Raw genomic sequence first — 27,517 nt, forward strand, 5'->3', positions numbered from 1 at the left:
GGATTTTGTTATTTCGCACGGTAAAATCCAGCTGCAAAGGGCAGTGAAAGTGGATTGAAAGTGCATTATTCTGCATGTGCAGAAGTGGTCTTGGAGAGCAAACTCTACAGATCACCATAGATTCTAGATTCTCCACAGTCATCACCTCCAAATCTTCAGGCTAGAGTTAGAACATAAGAACATAAGAACAAGCCAGCTGGATCAGATCAGAGTCCATCTAGTCCAGCTCTCTGCTACTCGCAGTGGCCCGCCAGGTGCCTTTGGAAGCTCACATGCAGGATGTGAAAGCAATGGCCTTCTGCGGCTGTTGCTCCCGAGCACCTGGTCTGTTAAGGCATTTGCAATCTCAGATCAAAGAGGATCAAGATTGGTAGCCATAAATCGACTTCTCCTCCATAAATCTGTCCAAGCTCCCCTTTAAAGCTATCCAGGTTAGTGGCCATCACCACCTCCTGTGGCAGCATATTCCAAAACACCAATCACACATTGTCGCGGAAGAAGCGTTTCCTTTTATTAGTCCTAATTTTTCCCCCCAGCATTGTCACCGGGTGCCCCCTGGTTCTCGTATTGTGAGAAAGAGAGAAAAATTTCTCTCTGTCAACATTTTCTACCCCATGCATAATTTTATAGACTTCAATCATATCTCCCCTCAGCCGTCTCCTCTCCAAACTAAAGAGTCCCAAACGCTGCAGCCTCTCCTCATAAGGAAGGTGCTCCAGTCCCTCAATCATCCTCGCGTCCGTTCTCTGCACTTTTTTCTATCTCCTCAATATCCTTTTTGGAGATGCGGCGACTGTGAACTGAACACAGTAACTCCAAGTGCTGGGTCGCTAATTCACTGTCTTGTATATAAGGGCATGACAATCTTTGCAGTTTTGGTATAACACTCCAAGACAATGGAAATGCTTCGTACTCTGTGTAACATACAAGGCACGCCACTTTTGTGAGGCAGGAACGTTGCTCAATAGCCATTTTGCTTTTTTGTCTCTGCAGTTCTTCATAATATCTTAGCAGCTGGTGCCTCTTCTTGGAAGGGAGATGCGGTACACCCAGTCTGTGGCCAATCAGCAACATATCTGTGGTGTTTGTGAGCCCAGCTTTGCGGGAGCCTTTGCCCTAATGGCTTGCTGCTCTGCTGCAATACACCAGAGGGAAAACGGGGCAGCCTTGGTTTCCTGCCAAACAGTTTGAGTGTTCCACATGACTTAACACCCAAAGGGGGGGTGGGTGGGGTGGAAATAACTTGAGTTGCATGTCAAAGCTGTGTTTTGTATCTAGTGGTTTCCAGAAAACCCAACCAAATCAACAGATCTTTTACTCTTGTTCTGCAGGGCAAAATCGAAATAAAAACACAGAAGGGTTCTCAGTGTTGTCACTGCTAAAATATCTGTTATGATCTGGCTGAAATGAGAAACAGGACAACTACCATTCCGTCTTCGGGCTCACTTAAGTTGACTTTGGCAAAACGTGCTGGAAAATTTGGATCCAAGTTTTCCTTGGTCAGGAGGGTTCGCTGTTCCTAGGAACCAAAGAGTCTCAAGACTGAGGGGAATTTCCCCCCTCAGAGTTTAGATATTATCTTATGTTGTAAAAATCATTTAAGAAACATTCCTCCTCTTGCCCAGAATGCTCCTTTCAATATAGTCCTCCCAGGCAGTTTTCATTGATTAGGCCGCCCCATCCACACCTTCAAGGAAGTGAGAGGTGGAGTTTGGCCACTGCCTGGCAGCACGAGAGACCCAATCTGCAGACACACCTGGGGTCTGACACAGGAAGAGAATCTGGCCCATAGAAGGGGCATATGTGGGGCTGTGTCAGGCTAATCCTCCCTCTCTGGAAAGCAAATGTGAGGAAACACCTACTCTGTTTCAAAGTAGGTGCAAGCTGGTCACCCAATTCACCCCTCTGGCACAATTGGCAGCTAACTGGTGGGCAGGGGGAGTTTGGCTACCCTATTCTGAAAGCAATAGGCAGCATGCAGGAGCAGAGTGGGAAATTGTGGCTTCAGTGGTACATGATACAAATCATGTGAGCTCCCTGAGGCATCAGTTTGAAAAATGAAGGCCCCCCCCCCCCCCTCAGACAAGAACTCTGGGGCCTTCAGGGACCTGGATCAGGAAGCCCTTAAGATATGCCACTATAACTGACCTATAAACCTTGTGAATTGGAGATGGCACACCTTCTTTAAGCACTAAAGAAGGTTGGCGAGGAGGAGCATGAGCCAAACCTGATATAGCAAGATAGCTCAGGGTTTTCAGCCAGGGCTCTGAACCACACCTGATCTAACACAATAGCTCAGGGCTCTGAACCAAGGTGACCTCGCCTTGAGACCAGGAATGCACAAACAGAGGAGGCCTGGCTTTCCATCAGTTGCCCACACACGGCAATTGGCTCTGGGTTGCACTGCAGATCCCTCTTGAGCAATGAAAAATAAAGTTGGTCCTTTGATTATTCCAGCTTTGGTGTTGGCTCTCTTCACTCCACAACTGTGAACAAATAAGCCAAAGCTGAGCTTCTTCACGTGGCCATTGCAGTTGGGTGAGGCCATAGGAGAAGACTTGACTGGGGAATGGACATATGGTTGGTGATTCATGCATGACCGTGTCTTTGACCATGAATTGGCTTGGGTGACTTCTATGGTCATCTTCCAGCTCTAATTCACAAGTATCTATATAGCCTGGTGGATATAAAGACATCGCTCTTTACTTCAAAGGAAATCCAATAGCTTCTTTTTGATCTTGATATGAAAGGCTTGGTGGCCAAATCTCCTCTTGCAGCCACTTGATCTGCTTGAAGTGGGTTTGTATGGAAGTAACTGAAAACATATTTTGTAAGCGAGAGCTTGCAACCAAAGATGATGTTTACAAGGGGCAGGGAAATGCGTTGTTCTCTTTTGGGGTGGGGGATTAAAAGCCCCACACATTCCAGGATTGGCAAGATGACAGTGAGTCACTACATCAGTTCCAGACAAGCTCTCAAGATCCGGAGCAATTCAAGGCCAGTTTAGGGGGGACGGGGAGAAAGTAAAAGGCAGAAGAAAAGGATGAAATATAAGAAGTGTGAAGAGTCAGCCCGATCCACACAGATAGCCGGAGAATTGTGTTTGACTGGAAAAGATAAGTCCCTTGCTGGGAGGGGAGACAATAATTGTTTTTGGTGTGACAGATAAGAGATTAGGCCTCCTTTCTATGATCTGCAGAGCTGGAAACAGTAGCTTGCTACGCTGCCGTTAAATATTAAAATTGCAGAATGCGGCAGGCCAACATGTCTCGCCTTGAGTCCATTCGTTCCTCCCTCCCACTTTCTGTCCCTTCAGCTCTCTGAATTTCCTCTTAGCCTGATTTAATTTTGAATTTGGAGATAGTTCTGCTGTTTTCTTGTCCCTGTGATCATTTCATCGTAGCCTGTACTGAAGTGAGTACCCCTGCTTTATCTATGCTAGTGCCTTGGGGTATCTTTGGGAATGATGAGGGCCCCATAAAGGGCACAGAGTGTCTTAAAAATATCACTCGAGCTACGGCAGGCTTGGGAAGGAAACTGAATGCCTGATTACTGCATTACTTTTATGATCTTTAATAGTGGCTTGTCCGATGTAAGTTGGAAGCGGTGCCCACGGCTTTAGTTGAAGTTCAGCCATTCTACTGAATGACTAATGAGACTGCAAGAGTTTTCAGTGCAGTTTTTCCAGGGAAAGGCCGGAACATCCCTTCCAGCACCGAATTTGCAGCGATGCCACCACATTAGAGGGACACTCTAACATTCACTGGAAACTCTGTGGTTAAACCATAGAGTTGGGGACAGATGCTACAGCATCCTCCCCAGTGTGGTGGTTTCAGTTCCAATTCGGCACCAGAAGTGACTTTATGTGCTGTCTTCATGCCCCTCCTTCCGCCCCACGTCGTCCTTGCGGGCCTGTGAAGCTCTGACAGGACTGGGAAAATTTCTTGGAGATCTCCTACTACTTCAGGTGACCTGGTTTCCCTAACAACCATCAGTAAAGTAAATGCCAGCGTGGAAAAACTCATAGGGGGTGATGTCTCTTATTATGTATCACCGTGGCTTTAAGACCTTGACTTGGATAGCCCAGGCTAACCTGGTCTCATCAGATCTTGAAAGCTAACCAGGGTTGGCCCTGGTCAAGTAATTGGATAGGAGACTTCCAAGGAATACTGAAGTTCCAATGCAGAGGCAGGTGATGGCAAACCACCTTTGAACGTCTGTTGTGCTGAAAGCCCTACTGGATTGTTGTAATTCAGTTGCAACTTTGTGGTAAAAAAAGGCCTTACAGAGGAGAAAGCAACAAAAAGCTGTCGTTTTCAACAATAGCCATGTGGGAGTCTACATCTCTAGATGTGCGGGCACTGCAGTTCCTTCCCATTCATAAGGATATGCATGCAGAAATACAACCCAAATCTATATCCTATAAGGGGGGGTTTACTGTCCCCCCACAAAGTTGCACCCTCTTTAATGTGTACCCATCTATAGCCCGGATATCACAGCCTTGAAAAAAAAAACAGTTAGTAACTAACATTTGTGATTTTGGCAATAAAACCATGGGCCGCGCCACCCCCCATTGGCAAAAAAAGCCATTTCCATTCCAATCCCAGTTTTAAATTAAACGGTAATGAAAAATCAGCAGTGGCAGCTGGGACCAGAGACAGAGATTGTCTCGAGGAACAAAACGAGGAGCTACGGGAAGGAGGGCTCAGTCTAGCCAATAAAGCAGTTGGTAAACCTTCAAGTTGAAGGAAATTAGGGAAACAAATCTAGGAGGGAGACAAGCAAAGAGGCGGCGGCGGCGGCGCTCTGAACAATCACAGCAGAGGAGGGAAGGCCCCCACAAATCAGCCTCCACTTTGTGAATGGGGACTGGGGGGGGAAGGAGAGAAGGGGGGAGAGAGACCATTGTGTAGTCTGGTGCTGACATCTGGAGGAGAGAGATGGGATGAGGATGGAAAATAATCATTGTGGATGAGAACTGACAGTAGCAGTGGCTAGTATTTTTTTATGGCTTTCCGAGCACTCAGAATACAAGTATATCCGTATCTCTTACAACCACGCTGTCAGGAGGGACAGTATAGTCCTCAGGTTCAAGATGCCTGAAACTATATGGTCACATCCTTCCTGGAAACGGCTAGCTTTCCCTCCCCGCCTTTCTTCTTTCGTACTCAAGCTTCACTGTGAAGACATGGGTAGAGGTGAAAAACTAAACTCATGATTCAAAAGAGAGGGAAGGGAGAATATCCAGTCCCGAAAAACAAATGTCTGTTTTGATTTATGGCCCTTTCTTGGGTTGTCAGGCCAGGCCTGGCTCGACTACTTGTTTGTTAAGTGCAAGGGCCGCTTGGGAGCAAATGTGAGATGTCTGGAAACAATTGCTTCCTTCCCCATAAGCACAGGTCATCTCGCTTCATCAGCCCTGGGCACCTTCTCCTCAGAAGCAACCGCAGGCCAAGAATTATAGGCACTGCTCTGTTGTTTCTCAAGGACTGGATGAGCTTTGTAGGGTTACCAGACTCTGGAGTAGTCATGGTATTACAGCTGATCACCAGACGACAGGCATCAGTTCTCCTGAGGAAACTGGTACCTGTGCAGGGCAGAATCTATGACATCATATCCTGCTCAACTCCTCCCCTCAGTAACCTCTGTCATCCCCTGGCCCTACTCCCAACCTTCTCTGGGGCTTGTGTTCAAGGCAACCCTAGACTACAGAGTGAAGCTTAGCCCAGCTTAAAATCTGAAACCTCTATTGTGTTCGCTGAGCTTGGATTTTTTTCACAGCAGATATTACTAAATATTTTTAATGGAAGATGGACCATTATTTTACATGGACATAGCAGTTACAGAATAAGTCTGTAACTTAGTGTGAAATCTTATATCGATATCCGCAGAGGCAGAGTTACCAGGGGGCCAGGGGGTGTTGCACTGGGCGCACGCCTGGGGGCGAAAAATCGCCCCATGCCCCCCCACTTGCCTTCATGGAACTGCAGGCTGGAGGAACAGCCTGTTCCCTTCAGGCTGAAAATGGCCTGGTGGGAACTACACTTCCAGGGAGACCTTTCGAGCCCCAGGGTCTCATGGGAAGTGTAGTTCCCACTAGGCTGTTTTCAGCCTGAAGGGAACAGGCCACTTCTCCAGCCTGCACTAAAGTAATGGGGGCGGGGGGGCAGGACACCGTGGGTGGGGGGAACTGGGCACACTCTGGCCCAGTTGCGCCTCTGGATATCCTTCTCTGTATTGATAGGTGCACTATCCCTGTGATTGAGTTGCCGACATCCAGGTAGGGCCTGGAGATGTGGAATTACAACTGATCTGCAGACTGCAAAGATAAGTACCCCTGAAGTTGGTAGCTTTGGAGAGCAGAACCCTCCCCCCAAACTCTCTCCTCAAGTTCTGCCCTCCTGAGGCTCCACCCCCCGCCCCAACAGCCAGAAAGTTTCCAACCCAGAGTTGGTAAGCCTACTTTGTAACTGGTTTTTACTTAGGTTGCCAGATTTTTTTTAAAGAATACCATGAGACACACTGAGCATTTGCACTGCCTCCTCCCATAGCTAACAGTGCCAAGCATACTGTTTGCACTAGGAGGAGCCAGCCATAGGCCTTTTCTGCACAGTGGAGTAGCTAGGGGTGACAGAGGGGGGCAATGCCCCAGGTGCCACTTTCAACTGTCATGTGGGGGCACATTCAGACAATCCCCCCTGTCCTGCCTCCAGGATCAAGCAGCTGTATTGGGCTGCGGCCGTGCCTCCTCCTGCACTCGCACCACAAGCCTGAGTCTCCGCCACCTGCTGTGTTCGGCTGCTGCTGCCTAGGCCGCCTGCCTCTTCCCTGATCTCAAAGGCACCCCGTGGCCACCCCCAGCTGCTAAGCCCAGCTTGCAGCTGCGCCTCACCAGGGGAGAGGCAACTAGGCAGGGAGCAAAAACTGGGGTGTGGGGGCTCAGAGCTGTTTAAGTTAAGGTGACCAGATTTTCACCTTTTTAAAGCGGGGCACCATGGGGGGGGGTGCGCATGTGCGCACGCAGCTTCAGGAGCGCACTGCTTTCTGGTGTTCTCTCCTGTTTCCTGCCTTGTCACAGGGCGGGAAACAGGAGCACCCCAGAAGGCAGTGCGGCAGCGCAGGAGGCTGCCACACTGCCAAACCCGTTTGCCGCCCTGTCACAGGGGAGCGCCCCAGAAGGCAGTGCGGCAGCCTTCCAAAAATTGGGACATTTAAAAAACCACGCAGGACAAATTAGTCAAAAGCGGGACTGTCCCGCCAAAAGTGGGACGTCTGGTCACACTAGTTTAAGTCTGCAACAACAGGCTGACTTGCTGCTGTGCTTTGCCGCCACCCAGGCCACCCAGGCACCCAGCTCAGTAGGTTCTGTGATTAGGAGAATTTTTTCCCGACCAACTGCTAACTTACTGCCTTTTGCCATGGAGGGAGAGAGCACAATTGCACTGCTTGCTTCCCCTCCCTCCACTAGTGGGCCATGTCCAGATGCTGGGCCCCCTTCCCTTCCCTCCCTTGCATGCCACCCCTCCCTCCCCCTCCCTCCGCTAGGGTGGGTGGGCCCAGTCCAGATGCCAGGCCCCCTCTCCTTCCCTCCCCTCCCTTGCATGCCTCCCCTCCCTCCACTAGGGTGGGTGGGCCATGTCTACTGTTTCCGCATAAGCCTTTTACAACGTTTCCTGCCACCAGATACTACTATTTATTGTTAGAATTCTGCACACTTTGACCCATTCGATTCCAGAAACACTTCCACCTATCTTTTCCTTTGTTGTTTTCACAAACAGTTTTACTCCGATGTTTTCCCTGAAACTGTTTCCCTTTTGATGTGTGATCTGAAGCACCGTGTGCAGAAAAGCGGGTCCTGTTTCATGCTCAAGCTTAATGCTGCCTCCTCTCCTCCCAGTGGCAGACAGTGCAAAGCATGCTGTTTGCACTGGGAGGAGCAGCCAGCCCCAGCATGAAGCAGCGGTGGCAGCTGCTGTCTCATATTTGGCCTTGGCATTGCCTCCTCCCAGGGCAAACTGAACAAAGCTCACTGCTTGCAATGAACATAAGAACATAAGAACAAGCCAGCTGGATCAGACCGGAGTCCATCTAGTCCAGCTCTCTGCTACTCGCAGTGGCCCACCAGGTGCCTTTGGGAGCTCACATGCAGGAGGTGGTGCTACCGCTCTGCTGCTGCTGCTGCCAAGCGATCTCAGCACCTGGACTGTTAAGGCATTTGCAATCTGAGATCAAGGAGGATCAAGATTGGTAGCCATACATTGACTTCTCCTCCATAAATCTGTCCAAGCCCCTTTTAAAGCTATCCAGGTTAGTGGCCATCACCACCTCCTGTGGCAGCATATTCCAAACACCAATCACACGTTGCGTGAAGAAGTGTTTCCTTTTATTAGTCCTATTTCTTCCCCCCAGCATTATCAGTGTATGCCCCCTGGTTCTAATGGGAGGAGCATCCAACGCCAGCCTTACCTCCTCCCAGGCCAAACAGCACAATGCAGATCATTTATGCAAAAGCTGACTCTCATATATATCGGCAATCAAGATCTCGTGTTGCCTGGCCTTTAACTAAAGCCAAGAGTCTGCTCCTGCTAATTCCCCACTCTAAAAGGGATAGACTTCCCACCACTTTGGGTGGGAAGTAGCTTAGAATCTGTGGGTGGACTTGTCCTAGAATTGCCAACTGGTGGGTGGGTAGGGGTCTTACTAGACGCAAAATGAGGGCTAGATCTTGACATCTTTGAGGCAATGACATCACTTCCAGAATTTAAATCACCATGTCCCTGACAATATGAGGGATGTTCTGGTAGTTGGCAAAACCTCATTTTTGCTATAGACTTTTACCTAAATTCCAGCGCATCTCCCTCATTGTTGCTGTCATTGTGATGACGCCACTTCCAAAAGTGATGTCATCATGCTGATGATGTTGAGGACAAGGCATAATTTTGCACCTGTTAGGATCTCTGCCAGCCAGCTGGATGGTACCAGAAGAATGAGCACCAAAGCAGGAGTTCCTCTGCCCCTGATGGGGGTCTGGCAACCCTAATTTGTCCAGGGAATCAGCCACAAAGGAGAATTCTGAGAGATGAAGTGTTAAACACTGACTCCAAAGTGACACCTTGCATGCAGCTGCTGTCCACGTATCACCTCTTAAGTCAGCACCATTTCTCTGTCTACCCCCTCCCCCCACTTTTGGCAGCAACGGCTGGAGCAGCGGAGGGGGGTAGAAATGGTGAGGGGTTCAAAATCTCATCATGGTAGAGGCCACAAAGTGGTGTAGATGCATTAAGTGATGTTCTAGGAATCCCCTAGTCTCTATTGCCATTGCCATAATCCGGAAAATTCGAAGAACATTGCGCAGTGTGGTGATGTCACTTACGGGCCTCCATCTAACATTGATCAATGCAGATTTTGTAAGCCTTCTCCCCCTCAGTGAAGGTCTGGTAACCCTGATCATCAGTCAAGAAGGGAACAGGTAAAAGCAGCTGCTGGATCACTTGCCGTCTGCAAGCTTCCACTTGATCACCTCGGATTTGGACATGACATTGTAATGCTCTCTTGCCCACGATGTGATCCCTGATTGGATGCAATCACTGGGCAACAAAATTCAGAATGGAAAAAGCAATCGGTGGGCTGATGGATAGAATTCTGGATAAACTGTAGCTTGAGGTGAATATCTGCTAAACCGAGCTTGAGGTGAATACCTACTGAAGGTTGAAGTTAATAACTACAGAATCTAGATTTTTTTTTGAGAAGAAAAAATTGCCCCTTTGCTACTTTTGGTCCAAAAATTAAAATGGTACCCTGTTTCCCCGAATATAAGACATCCCCTGAGAATAAGACGTAGTAGAGGTTTTGCTGAAGTGCGAAATATAAGGCATCCCCCAAAAGTAAGACGTAGCAAAGTTTTTATTTGGAAGCATGCTCGACGAACACAACACAGAAAAATAAGACTTTCCCTGAAAATAAGACATAGCGCATCTTTGGGAGCAAAAATTAACATAAGACACTGTCTTATTTTTGGGGAAACACGGTAACTATTTAACCTATTCTGGATAAATATGCTTATCCACAAACTAAGAGAGAATCATCCCAAATCACACTCAACGCAAATGCACTGCCAACAGAAGGGAATCAGCAAAGCACCAATGCATGACTAAAAGGAGCAGGTGGATAAAACCGTCTGTGCGTGAATATGAAAGGGTTCTACAGTCAAGAGTCTATAGTGATACAATATAGAGTCAATAAACGAGACAATAAAGTGTCTCTACAGTCCTCTTGGGCTTTCACAACTAGCGAGAACAATTATCAACGCACCCTTCTGCTGTCTGGCGTGTGATTAGGCAAAAAGAAGAAGAGACGCGAGCGCACGAGATTACAGGTATGAGCCGTGTTTGCCTGGCAGACACAATTGAGGATCGGAAGGAATGGAGTTTACAGCTCTCCCTCCACGTTTTCTTGCTCAGCATGTGAATGGGTTGACTCGAAAAAACAGGGGAAACCGTTTGCAGGTTCGTGTTCCCTTCCATTCCAGGGGAAAGATGCTGCAGTCCTTGACATTGGTCCATCAGAAGAAAACCTATCGAACTAGCAGATCTTGGGGTACAGATTTCTCGTGTTTAATGGTTACGGCTGTTGTCAGATCTCAGAAGAAGTTTGGATTCCTTTTGGCTCTCAAATCATTTCACAAGCATGGGATTCGGTCTGTTTTGATGGCTGAGTCGAAAATATGAGCGCCGCTGCCACAGATGTTTTGCTTCCCCCCATTCTTTGATGAGCCCCATTGAGAACATTTACATGATAATGTGGTTATCTGAGTTGTTGCTTGGATTGGATTGGGTCCTTTTGTCTGTTCAATTGTTTGGTTGCCTTTCACATACCCTCACATTTTGGCTGAGGGCCAGACTCTGTCGCTTATTGTATGCAAGCACAAAGCATGGATCAATTAGCTCTAAGACAATACTTTAAATCAATGGAAATTACTTGTGGCTGTGAGCATCTGGGGGCAGAATGTAAATATCCACCCAGAGCTTTAATAATACTGAGAGTTTACAAGCAGGGCACCTTCAGAAAGCGATGTAGGCGCCCGCAAATCAGCTTGGGACAGCAATTTCGTTCATATCCAACCATTATTTAAGAACGTGTATCTGGGCGACATTTAAAACAATCCTCCAATATCGCCCAGGCTACTTATTTTCTATTGTGTTCTAAGAATCTTAAGATTCTACGTATTATGCGTTGGGAGACATCCTCTTCTTCCCAAAATCATATTGGAAAAGTTTTTCATTTGGCTTTACTAATGCTTTTTTATTTATTTATTTTATTTATTATTTAGTATAGACCGCCTAACTCTCGAGGGGTTCTAAGGTAACACAACATCATCTATATAATAATGAGAGTAACAAGGGTCAGCTAATAATAGTGACCATATATACTAATATTCATTAAAACCATTAAAGCCATGTAAACAGCGGTCAAAAACAGTAACAATAGAAATGGCGTCCAGCAACCCAATTCCTTTAAAAACACCCCAAAAAGAAGGGAGTGACCAAACCCTCCTATAAAAATAGCACAGCAACAACAGATTATAAAAATAGGGAGCAAGAGAGTCAGGGAGCAAAGCAAAGAAGATATAGAAAGTCACTGAGATTATTACGTGAAGATCGCATTGTGAGAAGACAAGGTTCTTGTTGTGAGTCTGCCTGTTGGTGCCTCCTTGGATGTGGAAGAGTTGGAGGAATCCGGCCCCAGTGTGGTGTAGCATTTGACTAGAATCTGGGAGAACCCAGTGGGATGGCAAGGCTCAACCTGGGCTTGGGCACCTCCTAAGGCGATCTTGGGCTAGTTATGATCCTTGGGCTAGTTGTGTACTCTCTCAGCCTAACCAACCTCACAAGATTTTGGTTAGCACAAAATGGAGGAGAGAAGAATGATGTGAGTTACTTTAGTGCTGGGGAGAAAGGAAAGATATTAGTCACAGTAGTGGGATTCTAAAACTTCAACCACGGTTGGCCCCCTGCCATGCCCCCCTCCCGCCACACGCTCCCCCTGCCACCTGCTACCTGGCTGCTGCGTCCCCCTTTCCAATGTTGGGGGGCAAGGAAAGGCACTGGCTGCGAGCTGGGCTTCTTTCACTTCAGGCCGGGAGGCCTGGGCGGGCTCCAATTGGGCTGCGGCCACTGGAGGCTGGCTGGCTGGGCTGCAGGGCGCCCAGGCTCCTCTCTCGGTGCCAACAGCTGGGTCTAGAGGCCATCAGTGGGGCCACACACAGTGCCAGGTGCCCAGGTCGCCGACAGCCATGTTCTGAGCTGGCAGTCGATCAGGCTGCAGGCACTGGTGGCCACAGACGGGGTTCTCTGAGCTGGCCATGATTGGCCATACTGGTGCCATGTGCACCACCTGAGGCAGCACCCACCTGGTGGGATTACAGCCAGCTAGCTACCAGTTCTACCGAACTGATGCAAACCGGCTGAATCCCACCTCTGATTAGTCAAGTAAACAGATACATATAAGTACTAAGTATTCAAATCATAGTACCCAAAATATAAGCAGGAGCAGAAGAAGGGTTGGTTTTTATATCCCACTTTTCTCTACCTTAAGGAGTCTCAAAGTGCCTTACAAACTTCTTCCCTTCCCCACAAGATGCACTTTGTGAGGTAGGTGGGGCTGACAGAGTTCTGAGAGAGCTGTGACTAGCCCAAGGTCAGCTTGCAGGCTTCATGTGAAAGAGTGGGAAAAGACACCTGGTTCGCCAGATTAGAGTCCAACGCTCACATGGAAGATCGGGGAATCAAACCCAGTTCTCTAGGTTAGAATCCATCATTCTTAACCACTACACCAAGTGGACCTGAGATCTAATTAATGTCCAGTCTGCCCATATTAAGGCTAGAGATGATTTCCCCACAGGTATTTGTTTGATGCCTAGTTTTAAGCACCCACTGAAAAGTTTCAAATTCACTGCTCTCTCTCTCTCTCTCTCTCTCTCTCTCTCTCTCACCATATCTTATTGCAGTCTGTACAGTGTAAACCATAAATTAAGTAAAATATATCCTTCAGTAATCCTGTTCCTTTTCCTTTCCTTTACTTTTTCTTGCATAATCAATAATTTATTATCCTACTCATGGTATCAGGAAGCCAGGTGATTCGTTTTGTTATGATATTTGGCTTGGATCAGGGTAATAGAGGGGGCTCTGCTGGAATTTTTGTGCGAGGCCCCATGGTGGTTCTCAGTAGACCTGACTGTTGCCTTTTCAACTGACATTTTGGGATTATCAGTCCAACCTGCATAATATGTAGGATCAAGCAGGATTTTTTTGTGTGTGATTTTTTATTATTTTCCTGTGCCCTGTAGAAAAGTTGCCCGCACTGATTTCACTGGCCCGTATTTGCCCTCAGTGGCATCATCACACAGCTACAGATCATTGTGTCATCCCATTTCCATGTGATCCTTGATCCATTGGTCACGCACAAGGCTAATTAGAGAAAAAGTGAGATGTTCTCTTCCCCACCACCAAGTTACAGCAGACTCATGGTGACCTCGGGGTTTTCATGGCAAGAGATGCTCAGAGGTGGTTTGCCATTGCCTGCCTCTGCATCATGACCCTTGACTTCCCTTGGACTTTCTGATCCAAATACTAACCAAAACCAACCTTGCTTACCTTTTAAGATCTGAAGCTCTAGCCAAGACAAAATGGCTATTATTGTTGTTGTTGTTGTTATAATATTGATACAAAAACAGTTATACACAGCAAACAAGATCAATATGCTGGATTTTGTATTACATCACATGTCGGACACTTCCCAAGCATCTAGGACTGTGTGATGTATCGACGAATAATGCATGCAGAGCCGAGTAGGGTGGCCTTTTGCAGCTGACATATGGTGATTTTGTCAGTGCCATAATTGTTTTGGGTACGTCAGTAAGCGTCTTTGTAGGCGTTAACTGCAACCCAGGTAAAATGAATTCATCACCACTGGGACCACCTTTACAGGTTTGTGCCAGAGTCTTTGTAGTTCAATCCTTTAGAAGAAGAAGAAGAAGAAGAAGAAGAAGAAGAAGAAGAAGAAGAAGAAGAAGAAGAAGAAGAAGAAGAAGAAGAAGAAGAAGAAGAAGAAGAATATTGTTGTTGTTGTTGTTGTTGTTGCTGCTGCTGTTGCTGTTGCTGCTGTTGTTGTTAATTTTGTTTACTATCACAGCTGCCAGTTCTTTAGCTGTTTGCTGGCTTTTCATTACAATTCAATCCTCACCCAGAGGCCTATGACACTGTAATGTATCGGTGTAGTATTCATGTAGATCCCAGCAGGGCTGCCTTTTGAATCTGAAAGATGTTGATTTTGTCAATTTGACGATGTTTCAAGTGCAGCACTAGTATTTTTGGAATGGCACCAAGGATGCCTATTCCCATTGGGACAACCTCACCTGGTTTGTGCTATAGTCGCTGAATCTCTATCTTCAATAGGGTTGGAAATTCGGACAGTCCAAATCTGGATTTTTACCGAATCTGCACTGATTCGGACGGATTCGGACAAGCAAGGTCCGAATCTGAGCTGTCCGAATCCTAACAGATCCGAATTGCGTTTTTATTTTTTGGTGTTTTTTCACGTTTTGGCCTGCAGGGGGCGCATTATTAAACATATCGGCACCAAGATTAGAACTTTGTCATTGAGATCTGTCCTGATGATAGCCTCTTTCCAGGCTTGGTGCAGTTTTAGCGGGGGCAGTTATGGACCCCCAAAAGGGGTGTCCCTATCCCCCATTCTTTCCAATGGGAACTAAGGACATGAGGCTACCCTTTTGAGGGTCCATAACTTTGGCCCCCCTGGAACCGTGTAAACTGCACCAAACTTGAGGGCATCATCAGGACAAGTCTCCTGATAATACACTGAAATATTGGTACTGATACATCTACAACGTACCCCCTGCAGGCACCCCAGAAATTCTGTCAATGAAGATTCTTTTGTTCTGCAGTGACTTAGCTTTCGCATTATTGAAATCAATAGGGAATTTTCTGATAGAGGGAAGTTGTGGAGTGCACATTTTTCATAAACCCATTAAACTGTCAGGGTATCTTCAGGATCTTTTCTGATGACTATCTAGGTTTGGGGAACTTTACTCAGGGCAGTGCGGGAGATGGGGTCCTCTACCCTTTCTGGGATCCCATAGAATTAAACCCCCTGAAGCAAAATTCCCCAAACCTGGATGGTGTCACATGCAGAGACTCCTGAAGATACCCTGAAAAGTTTTGGTGACCATACCTTTCAGAAATGTGCACCTCACAGCCCCTCTACCAGAAATTCCTCATTGACATGCAATACAGCTAAGTCACTGCAGAACAAAGAATCTTGGGCAAATTTCTGGGGGTGCCTGCAAGAGATGGCATTTTGAGATGTATCGGCACTTCAAATTATCAGGGTATCATCAGGGTGACTGTCCTGATAGTTGTCTCCACCAAGTTTGGTCCAGTTTGGTTCAGGTGATGGACCCTCAAAAGTGGGTGTAACTATCCCCCCATTGCTTTCCAATGGGAGCTGATAGGGATGGGGGGGCTACACCTTTGAGAGTCCTGTCAGAACGCTATTCCCCTTGAACTAAACTGCACCATTAACTAGTGGGGTATCATCAGACAGTCTCCTGATGATACCCTGAAAGTTTAGTGTCACTAGCTTTAAAATGCTGGTTTAGGCTTCACCGCCACTCACCTCCAGCAGGCTTCATGTGCAGGAGCTGGTGAAACATGAAACCGAATTTTAAAGCTAGTGGTATTGACTAGGTATCATTTGAGATACTGTTCCTGATGACACTCCCCAAGTTTGGTGCAGTCATTAAATAGGGGGCCAAAAGCGGACCCTCAAAGGGGCTCCTTTCCATTGTTTCCAATGGGAGCTAAGGAGATGGTGGCTACCATCTTTGAGGGTCCATAGCTTTGGCCCCCCTAAACCAAACTGCACTAAGTTTAAAAGGCCACTGTGACAGTCACCTGGATGATACCCTGATATTTTGGTGCGCTCTGTAAATGCGCCCCTATAGCACCTTGCAGGCACCCCAAAAATTTCTGCCCAATATTCTTTTTCTGCAGCGACTTGTAAGGAACTTCAGAAGGACTTGGAAACAAAGCAATCTTAAATCAGCGTTCGGTTATTCCATAAACTTCAACGTCTCAATACACGCCATGCGCAGAACTGGACCCCCTCAAGGCTAGAACTGTCGCTTTACAGACGCAAGACATTACTGCCCCTCCCCCTTGCACACAGTTCCCAAGCAAGCAAAGTTTCCCTTGGCCACAGGAAAAGCAAAAAGTGAGCTTCAAAACATACATGATAAGCATAAGCATAGCAAGGTCAATACTCCGGGCAGTAAGCCCAGTACAAGAAATGTGCCAAGGACGAGTCGGCTGGGTGAGCGCATCACTCAGCCCCCCACCCTTCTTACATTGTTGCCAATGGGGCATTGTTGTTAATGGGGCATTGCTGTCACACTTTCTGGTGGAGGGCTGTGGGGCGCACATTTATCATACAGTCACATTAGGCCCAGCCTATTTTCTACGGGGAGTTGAATGACACCATCCAGGTTTGGCGGAACCTTGCCCATGGGGGCAGTGGGAGACGGACCCTACCCACAACATTGAACCCCTTGAAGCAACGGGTCACCAAACCTGGATGGTGTCATGAAGAGACTCTCCTGAAGACACCCTGAAAGTTTCTTGTGGTTTGGCTCATGAGAAATGTGCACTCCACAGCCCTCCCACAGAAATTTCCCATTGGCTGCAATGGAGCCAGCCAGCCAGCCAGCCACTACAGAGCACAGAATCTGGGGAAATTTCTTTGGGTGACTGAGGGGTGCATCTTTGAAAGCTACTGTCACCAAAATTCTCAGGGTATCATAAAAGTGCCGTTCCCTATGATACTCCCTTATAAGTTTAGTGAAGTTTGGTTCAGGGGGTCCAAAGTTATGGACCTTCAAAAGTGTAGCCCCCATCTCCTGTTAGCTTCCATTGGAAACAATGGGGGATGGGGCACCCCTTTTGAGGGTCAATAACTTTGCCCCCCCTGAACCAAACTGCACCAAACTTGGGAAGAATCATCAGGATAGTCCCTATATGATATCCTGAAAGTTTAGTGCCGCTAGCTTTAAAATTGCGTCCCCTGCAGGCCAAAACGTGTAAAAACACCAAAAATTCAAAAAAATAATAAAACGGACCCGAATTTTTAGGATTTACTCGAATTTTCGGGCATATCCGAATCGGCTATGATTCGGATTCGGGTATACAAATCATTTTATGCCCCAAAATACCCAAATCCGAATTTTACCGAATTTTTTTAGTATTGACCAACCCTAATTTCTTCAAACCATAATATTTAGTGACCTTCTCATGTTCTTTTTCATCGACCCTGCTGTCACCAGGTATTGCTATGTTAATGATGGTCAACAACTACAACAACTACAACAACAGCAGCAACAGCAACAGCAGCACCTGCCAGGAAGAGACACTGCTAGTGGACAGCATTGACAAAAGGTGAATATTAATCCACAAAGAAAATTAAAGAAAGGGGTTCTACTTCCGCCAAAATCAGTAGTTTTGATCCTTCTGGAGAAAACATAATTCTTTGGACTACAAGGAGCATCCCTGACACCAGCAGGGAGATTCATGTGTTCTCGTGGTCACTGCCTCCCTTTAGGTCTACCTTTCACTTAGACCAGAGATATCCTAACAGGGATCAGAGTGGCTATAAAATGAGCATACGAATGCTTTCTCACAACCCTGCTGAGAGCAGTGAGATCAGGGAAAGAAAGAACGGACATCACTGGCAGCATGGGAAAGAGCCGATAAGTCACTCACCAGTGGAGAGGTTTTAAAGCCATAATTACCATGCACCAGCTTGGAATAAATGGTCATTACTTATCCATTTTCTCTATTAGACGAGACAGTTCTGACTGAAATAGTAATCTGCTTGAGGAAGCCATAGGCTATTTGATATTAATGCAAGCAGTGATAAATTAAAGACCACAGTAGCCCTCCAGTTATAATGAAGGTCTTGGGCCATTAGCCGAGGAGTCGGTTGCTAGTTTCTCCTCCACTGCTCTCCCAAGTCTTTAATACCTTAAACCTATAAAAAGACATTAGTGGCCTCTGACAATTATGAGCCGGCTTCTCGTTGGCCTGCACGTATGAGGGAGGGCTTTTGGGTTTTGCTTTCAGCTGCAGTGTTAAGCTCTTTTGCGGAAGAGCTGCAGGCCATGGTAAACTATGAGTAGCAGAGTTATGTGTGTGTAAAGTGCTGTCAAGTCACAGCTGACATGGTGCCCTTGTAGAGTTTCAAGGCAAGAGACAGAGGTGGGATCCAGCAGGTTCTCACAGGTTCCCGAGAGTAGGTTACTAATTATTTGTGTGTGCCGAGAGGGGATTACTAATTGGTGATTTTGCCACGTGATTTTTGCCTTAGTTACGCCCCTCCTCTCAGCAGCAGCGCGCAGAACTTGAAGCAGTCTAGCAGGAGGTGCACCGGCGCAGCAGTGGAAGCCTGCTCAAGCGCATTCGCTTTCCTGCACTAAGTGACCAAGAGCGGCTGCGTCCTTGCCACAGCCCCGCCCAGGAATGCCCTGCCTCAGGAATGCCTGGCCATGCCCCCATTGTGCCACACTTTGAATCCCACCACCATGGGAACCTGTTACTAAAATTTTTGGATCCCACCACTGGGCAAGAGATGTTCAGAAGTGGTTTGCCATTGTGTGTGCTGAAAGAGTTCTGAGAGAACGGTGACTGGCCCAGAGTCACCCAGCAGGCTTCAAGTGGAGGAGTGGCGAATTGAGCCCAGTTCTCCAGATTGGAGTCCACTGCTCCTAACCACTACACCGCACTGGCTAGTAGCATTAGGACATTATTAGTTTATTTTATTTGAATACTAAAATAAAAGACTAACCATCTCCCCAAAAGAGCACTCCAAGGGACTAAAAGCCGGATTGCTCTTTGCTTCTTTACAATACAGGGTATTGAGTCTGTTTTGAGCTCTGGTGTAATTTGGGCCCAGCTATTAGATCTATGAGAAAGGTCGTCTATACATATTTCACTGTTCTTTGATATGAATTGCACAAGGCTTTGTTTTGTTTCCCCCTGCCAATTTCCTTTGTCATCAGGTTTATATGCTGCCTTTGATTTAATGAACAAAAAGCACTTTGGCAAGTATTTGAAGTCAGATGTCTACTCCATCTTCAAACGTTGTTCCACAAGCAATCTTTCTGGTGGCTATGCCACAAGTCAATTCCAAAGTATGAAGCTGTGTGCAGTACACGTTTCCTCTTGTTTTGCACTTCCCACAATGCTGTGGTAAAAATGATGGGAGTCCCCTATGCCCATCATTTTTACCACAGCATTGTGGGAACTACAAAACAAGAGGAAACGTGTACTGCACAGTTTCATACTTTGGAACTGACTTGTTCTGATACACTGGAGCTCAAAACCTTGGGATGTTAAGGGCACTTTTTGCACACACACTTTAAAACGTTTTGAGGCAGGAAATAAAACATTTCCCCTGCAACGTTTTTTTTACCCCGAAACATAAGAACATAAGAACATAAGAACAAGCCAGCTGGATCAGACCAAAGTCCATCTAGTCCAGCTCTCTGCTACTCGCAGTGGCCCACCAGGTGCCTTTGGGAGCTCACATGTAGGAAACGTTTTATTTCCAGCCTTAAAATGTTTTAAATGCATCCTCTTTTGTATCAATTCTTTTGGTAGAATGTTTTCAAAACACTTGAATGTGTTGTGTGATCTCTTTAAGATGTTCCCTCTGCTTCTCCATAGTCCCCGGACTTTCTCCTTAACATTTTCTGAGCTGTCTCTGGCTGTCCTGCCTGTTTATTGTTGTTGGGTGTGTGTGTGTGTGTGTGTGTGTGTGTGTGTGTGTGTGTGTGTGTGTGTGTGTGTGTGTGTGTGTGTGTGAAATCTACATTACATGAGCTGTGAAGAATTGCATCATGAAGCACTGAGGCACTGAAGCATCAACTCTATGAAGAAGTAAAAAAAACAACAACCCTGAAAATTACAAAATGGAAGCCAGGAATCACTTTGAGGCAGTGAATGTGGCAAACATGAGGAATTGAAAACGTTTTGCAAATGTTTTTGGTAACTTGTGTGGAAAAAAACCAAGGTCTAAACGAAATTCTACTGTTTTTAAAGAGTTGAGTTTGGATTCCCTAGACCCAACCCAGGGTTGCCAGCTTCGGACTGAGAAATTCCTGGAGATTTTGAGGGTGGAGCCTGAGGAGGGCAGGGTTTGGGGAGAGGAGGAACCTCAGTGGGCTACAATGCCAGAGATTCCAGCTTTAAAAGCCACCATTTTCTCCATGGGAACTGATCTCTGTAACCTGGAGATCAGTTGTAATTCCAAGAGATCACCAGCCAACACCTGGAGGTTATCAAAAAGAATATTCCATACCTTTACAGGCTCAAATACTGCGAAACACAGTTTTCTTAAATCAGGGGTGTCCAACTCTGGCGCTGCAGATGTTCATGGACTACAATTCCCATCAGCCCCTGCTGGCATAGCCAATCGGGGAGCCAAACTTTGTAGAGTGGAGATCAGTTATAATTCCAGGAGATCTCCAGTCACTACCTGAAGGTTGTGTAAAGTGCCATCAGGTAAAGTGTCATCTAATGCCAAAAAGTATGTATGTTTATATAAAGTACCATATATACTCGAGTATAAACCAAGTTTTCCAGCCCTGTTTAAAGGCTGAGAAAAGCCCCCTCGGCTTATACGCGAGTCACCATTTCCTATCCATTACAAGGAGGCTGGGGGTGGGGCCGGGACAACCTCCCTGCCCCTGGGAAGCTGCTTGTTGAGGGTGAAGGGGGAACCCCGAGGCACCCTGGCTGGCTGGGCTTCCTCAAATCTTGCAGAGGGAGCTCCTTATTTGGGCAGTGACATCAGGGGGAGTCACTGTGGAAATAAGGAGCTCCCGCTGCCTGCAGGCTGGGTTTGACAAATCCCTGCTAGTGGGCAGGCAGAGGGAGCTCCTTATTTGGGCAGTGACTCCCCCTGATGTCACTGTCCAAATAAGGAGCTACCTCTGCCCCCCAGCTTCCCACCCTCGGCTTATACCCGAGTCAATAAGTTTTCCTAGGTTTGAGCAGTAAAATTAGGTGCCTTGGCTTATACATGGGTCAGCTTATACATGAGTATATACGGTACCATCAAATCATAACTGATTTATGGTGACCCTGTAGGGTTTTCAACGCAAGTGATTGAGCAGAGGGAGTTTGTGTTGCCTTCTGTTGCACCCGCAACTGTCTCCCCAATGCCCACTAGATCCCTGAGGAGATTTTCCCTCCAAAAATTCCAACTGTCACATACACTTTAGGCCTGAGCAGCCCTTTGGTCTGTTCATATTGTGATGCAGTAGCATGAATATGGTGATATACATTTAACATCCCTTTATTAAAAAGTAAAAAAATTAAAAAAGAAAATATAACCTTGTTCATTATTCACTAGTTTGAAATTCCTACGTTTTAAGATTTCGGAGGAAAGTAGTGTGGCCTCGTTTTGCAAGAGAATCCTGAGAGGCCCAAAAAGTTAGAAATGGACCCTTCTTCAAAAGGAGAAGACCCGCTTCAAAGTTGTTAGAGGTTAATATTTGTTCTTCCAGATAGCTGACCATAATTCTATCAGTCCTCCCAATATGAGCATTGGCTATATTGGCTAGGGCTGATTGGGAATTGTAGTTCATGAACATCTGGAGGGCCGCGAATTTGACACCTGTGAGTTAAGCCAATGCAGCCACAGAACAGTGCTGATGAAGAAAATGGGAACATATGAGATTGGGCAGCCAGAAAATATTGCTCACAACAATTTCTAATCAGACACAGTTTAAATTGGAATTTCAGCAGAATGTACCCTTAATAGTCAGACTGTTCTTAATGTACCAAGATGCTGGTTAAGAAAGGGGCTTTTTAACTTTTTTTGAATGTGAAAAAAGAAAGGCACGGAACATGCCATTCCGGGAGTGAGCGTGCCTGCCCAAAAGAACATTTGTGCTGTTCAAAAATTCAAGTCATGCAAAAGGTCTATGTTAATTCCCCACATGCTTGAGGTACAGCTAATATTTTCTTTGTTATGGTGTAAAAGGATTAGTAGTTCTTTACAAACTGACTTCCTGGTTATTCCAGAGGATTGGATAGTGTTAGGGTTTAAGACAGCTGTGAATCACCCACCAGCTGCGGTTGCCTCTGGGGGTGGGATGCGTGGAGCCAAGGTGACCACTTCCGCTTAACTGAGGGCGGAAGCAAAGCCCAGGCCATGTTGGGCAAGGGCTGACATCACCAGGAGGGGAGGGCAGATTGACCCTTTAAAGGGGAAAGCCTTCCTGGCCATGTGCTTCGGCCAGTCACATGACATTTGGTCTACCCACCTCTCCCTGGGTTTATTCGGTTGTTGCATGTTTTCTGTCATAGCCGTTCGGCGGTGGCGCATGGGTAATGATCTGGAAGTGCCGACGGCGGCAAGAGGCAACCGCCCTGCCAAGCCGGCAAACGGGGATCACGTCTTGCCAGGAGCGTCTGCCCGGCAGAGCCCTTCAGCGGAGCGAAGTCCAATACAGGGCATCCACCCATTGGAGCTTCGCTATGAAGCAGACAGGCCAGATCAAGACCCATGCTACGCCTCACGCTTCTGTTTTGGTTGGCTAATAAAATGGCTATGGCCAAAATGTTTATCCCAGCAAAGAGTCCAGTGTGGTTATTGGAGAGGATTCACCCAGGTGGTTCCCACCCTCAGAAGGCAAAGCTGAGTCCTGCAGGCTTGTCATAATGTGTTTGTACATGAGTTATGCCACGCATTTGCAATTTAAAAAATTCCCTCATTCTAAATGAGGTTTTGTTGAAAATGACAATGCCTCTTCTGCGAAACTTGGATACAATACTCCTCTGCATTACAACTATCAGATTTTTAGTTTTGTGATGATGATGATGATGATGATGATAGCCTTTATTGGCATTCCAAAATACAATAAATACAATAAAACAATAAATACAATAAAACAATAAAACCATAAAACAATTGTCCATGAAAGACAGATAGTTACAGCAGCCATTCAGAGTCTCATCAAAAGTTTAGTCCAAATGGACTCATCAAAAGTGCCATTCCTATACACCTCTCCACAGATCTGACTAAAAACCAACCAACAGAGCCCAGGCATCACAACAGCATACAGTGTCAACACTCCACTATAAAACACAGAGTTTGTTAGAGTGGCACCTAATCCTAACACAGAACAAGGGATGGGGGGCGAGGAAATGGGCAAACAATTGATTTGGCTCCCATAGGTTGCCACAGCCTTCAGTTGTCACTCACTCCATCTAGCAATCAATAACAAAACTACGACATCCCTCAATGAATCACCCACGTTTGACTTTGGGTGACCGTGACCGTGAACCCAAAGGTTGCTGGCAGATGTATGCACTAAAATAATAGCAAATAGTTAATGTGGAGCAGCATTGTTGTTGTTATGATGATAGCAATCTAGTGCTTAGTGTCCATCTAGCGTTGCGTCTATAATCTTTAAAAGATATTTTGCTACGCTTTCGCAGAAGTAAGGATCAAGATTATCTAAGATTAACGGAATCCTAAGAGCATCAGTTAAATGATTGTATAGAAGTGAAGCAATGATGGGCTGGGTCATTCTGATCTTGGCAAATCTTGCACAATGAAACAGAGTGTGCTCCAGTGTCTCTACTTGGCCTGAGTTGCATGGGCATAGCCTCTTTTGTTTATCTATGCGTTGGTATCTGCCTTTAAGGAGCATAGAGGGCATGATTTTTAGTTTTGATCATTTTCTCCCATTTGGTAAATTTATGCCAGAGCGATCCTATGCAAAGTTTTGTAGGTGTTAAATGCTGTCAATTCTCTTCTGACTTGTGGCAACCATATGAATGTCTGGCCTCCAAAATGTCCTATCATTAACAGTCTTGCAAACTGAGGGTTGTGGTTTCCTTGACTGAGTCAATCCATCTCACATTGGATCTTCTTCTTTCTCTGCTGCCTTCAACTATTCCTAGTATGACTGTCAGATGCTGTGGCGCTAAATGCCAAAATCCTTCTTTAAAAGGGTATTGGTGGCTTTCTGTGGGGACCATCTTAGGTTGATTCTCCATAGCATAATTATACCTGGTTACATTCGGTATTTAAAAACCCGGATCTATTTTATCCTGGCTTCTCCCTTTGCATGGGCGCCTGTTTCTGTGAAGGAGTCGAGTTAAGAGCGGGAGGAAATACTCCAATTTTCTTTCGCATGAGCCCAGCTTTTTTGTGTTTTTACAACATCGATGCAGCACACATGCTCGAACATCCCCAGCGTGCTGCATTCTGATTGGCTCTTCCCCCGCTCCCAAAGCCAATGCTTCTGATTGGTGGATCCACAGCAACTGCGGGAAAACCAGGCAGGACACACCCTTTATCTAGCTTTTGAAAGGAGCAACATGGCAAGCTTGTTGTGCTATACAAAGTAAACACTTTTGACCAAATACTGAGCAGAGCACTATGTCCCATCCACATTTAAAGGTGTGCAGGAAACCACAGCATAAGACACTCCCCGCCCCCAATCTATATATATAAAAAGCAAACAGTGTTTTTGTTGATGATAGTATAACTCAGTAACTGCTGGGCCAATTCCTCTGAAAATTCCCAGCCACTATAGTCAGCCAGGTGAGAGTGTTTTTAGATGTTCACATACCTGAAATTTCACACCTGGCTCAGGTAACACACCTTTTTCCTGGCGCTTCATGGTGAAGGACATGCAGCTGCCTGTGTGTAATTGTCACCCTTAGAATGTTCGTGCTGCTTAGAATGTTCGCTCAGATGGCCAAATATGAGCAATGAAAACAGTACATAGGCAGTAACTCGAGTGGAAGTGAAACACATACACACACATACACACAAGGGAGAGGGAAGGGAGGGAGAGGGAGGGAGGGGTGGCATGCAAGGGAAGAGAGGGAGGGAGAGGAAAGGTCTATGCCAATAAAGGCTTGCTATTGAAAGGGAGAGGAAAGAGATGGAGGGGGAGGCATGCAAGGGAAGAGAAGTAAGAGAGGGTAGACAGTGAGGGGTGGCATGCAAGGGAGGGGAGGGAGGGGCCCCACCATCTTGATATGACCCACCCACCCTAGCGGAGGAAAAGGGAAGGGAAGAGGGGGTGGCATGCAAGGGAAAAGAATGAGAGCATCCTGCCAGACAGGCACTTCCCCTCCCCTCCTAGGATCCCATTGGGAACGTGAACAGGAAGATGCAGGACTGGGCTGGCTGCAGCTCGGCTATCGAGTGGCGCTTGGTGAGAGTGAGCTAGAACAGGGTGAGCAGGATGTAACGCAGGAGGATCAGGCAGTGGGGTGGGAAAAATAAATCGGTTCTGCTCCCATGGCTGTTGCATGAAAGCGATTCAATGTGGGATTTTGGGAAAAGATCAATATTTTAGCATTTTTTGAAAACCTGGGAAGAGGGAAATATTGTGGGACAAACCCGCTTTAGGATTGGGAACCATGCGAACTTATTGGCCAAACCGGTATATTTCTCTTGCTCAACCCGGGATATTTGGACCGTGTGGAAATGGCCTTAGAAACCAGACTGGATGTTACAGTGGCCATTGCAACATCTAATCTGACTCCTAAGACAATCGCCTGTTATTGTTGCGGGGTATGAGATTGGACGGCTCATTTGATGCCGCAAAGCTGTCCCCGTTCCATCTAGATAAAGAAGCGAAAGGTGTAAGACCATCTGTGTTGAGCACGTGAACGTCTGATGGAACGGAATTCATGAATATTGTATATTAGGGAAGGGCCACAGGCAAATATTTTACGGTGTATGTTAGTTAAATGGAGAGCTTCTCCGCTACAAGATGTACAGTTGAGATAATTCTTGTTAAAACGCTATCAGCTAGTGGAGCTGGGTTTTTTTTTAAATGTTTTTGTCTCTGCCTTTAATTTTATCTTTGAAAAAGAACCCCAGATAGTGTTGCAGCTGCTCCGGCATTAACAGCCTTGAAATAGAACATGTTACTTTGCCGAGCAAGAGACAGCTGTATGGGGAGGAGGCGGCAGGAGAAGAAAAGGGACAAAAATCCATTTGAATTGATCAATCCATGAAGATGGTTGCTCATATTTTCGATGCATGTTGTTTTAAGCGCAAATATGTTTGCCTCCCAGCCATTTCTGGGTTGCGTTCCTTGCTCGAGTGATGTTCGTTTTTAGAAATCTACATTAAAAAAAATGAACCTTATCCAAACAACTCAACACCTCCTGCTACATGTCGGCTTGACCTGTTTCAGTGTCACCAGCTGAGGTTCTGAGATTGCTCCCTTGGGGCTCTTTATCCAGTGTGAGGTAAATAACGACTCTCAGCTTTGGGCTCCACCACCACCTTCGATCATGTTATCCTGAAGCTGGCCCTCACAATGACTTCATAATAACATTATTAGAGGCTAAAGAAACACGTAGTATATTTGAGAGTGTCAAGGAACATAAGTCCTCAGAGAGCAATAAGGCAAGTTCAAAAGTTTCCAGATTGATTGTAGGCAACTCAGAAACTGCCTTCACAGAGTATGTCCTTACATTTTTCCCCTTGTAAAGTTCTTGATCCACTGTGACTCTAAGCATCCGAGTTCATTGCCCTGGGTATTAAATTAATGCTGCTTCAACCCTGCTTAGTGAGATGTAAATCCCACTGACAAACCCCAAAGATTAGATTTAGCCTGCAAGACTGTCGTAGACTTGTCCAATGAAGACTTCCACACAATTTTGTGGCACTTGGAAGCTACCTCTCCAAATGATGGTCTTGTTCTGGAAGGGTCATTGTGTTCAGAGCCCGTTCTTGGAGACACTCAATATGACATCTTCTATTTGCACTTCAGCTTCTATTGTGGAATTCAGTGGAGCAGGTAGATCTTTGTCGATAGATTATAAATAGATTAATAAAGCAGGATGGATTTCCATAGATGGTAATGGGCCTGCTTTCTTTGCACATTCTGGTATCTGCCACTTTCTGGTATCTGCCACATTCTGGTATCTGCCACAGCAGTGGCGTAGTGACTAAGAGCAATGGCTAAGAGCAGGTGCACTCTGATCTGGAGGAACCGGGTTGGATTCCCAGCTCTGCTGCCTGAGCTGTGGAGGCTTATCTGGGGAATTCAGATTAGCCTGTACACTCCCACACACGCCAGCTGGGTGACCTTGGGCTAGTCACAGCTTCTCGGAGCTCTCTCAACCCCACCTACCTCACAGGGTGTTTGTTGTGAGAGCGGAAGGACAAGGAGATTGTAAGCCCCTTTGAGTCTCCTGCAGGAGAGAAAGGGGGGATATAAATCCAAACTCCTCCTCCACCACCTCCTCCTCCTCTTCTGCTTCTGCTTCTGCTTCTGCTTCTGCTTCTGCTTCTGCTTCTGCTTCTGCTTCTGCTTCTGCTTCTGCTTCTGCTTCTGCTTCTGCTTCTGCTTCTTCTTCTTCTTCTTCTTCTTCTTCTTCTTCTTCTTCTTCTTCTTCTT

This window comes from Sphaerodactylus townsendi, linkage group LG02 (genome assembly GCF_021028975.2).
Source record: "Sphaerodactylus townsendi isolate TG3544 linkage group LG02, MPM_Stown_v2.3, whole genome shotgun sequence".
Classification (NCBI taxonomy): Eukaryota; Metazoa; Chordata; class Lepidosauria; order Squamata; family Sphaerodactylidae; genus Sphaerodactylus; species Sphaerodactylus townsendi.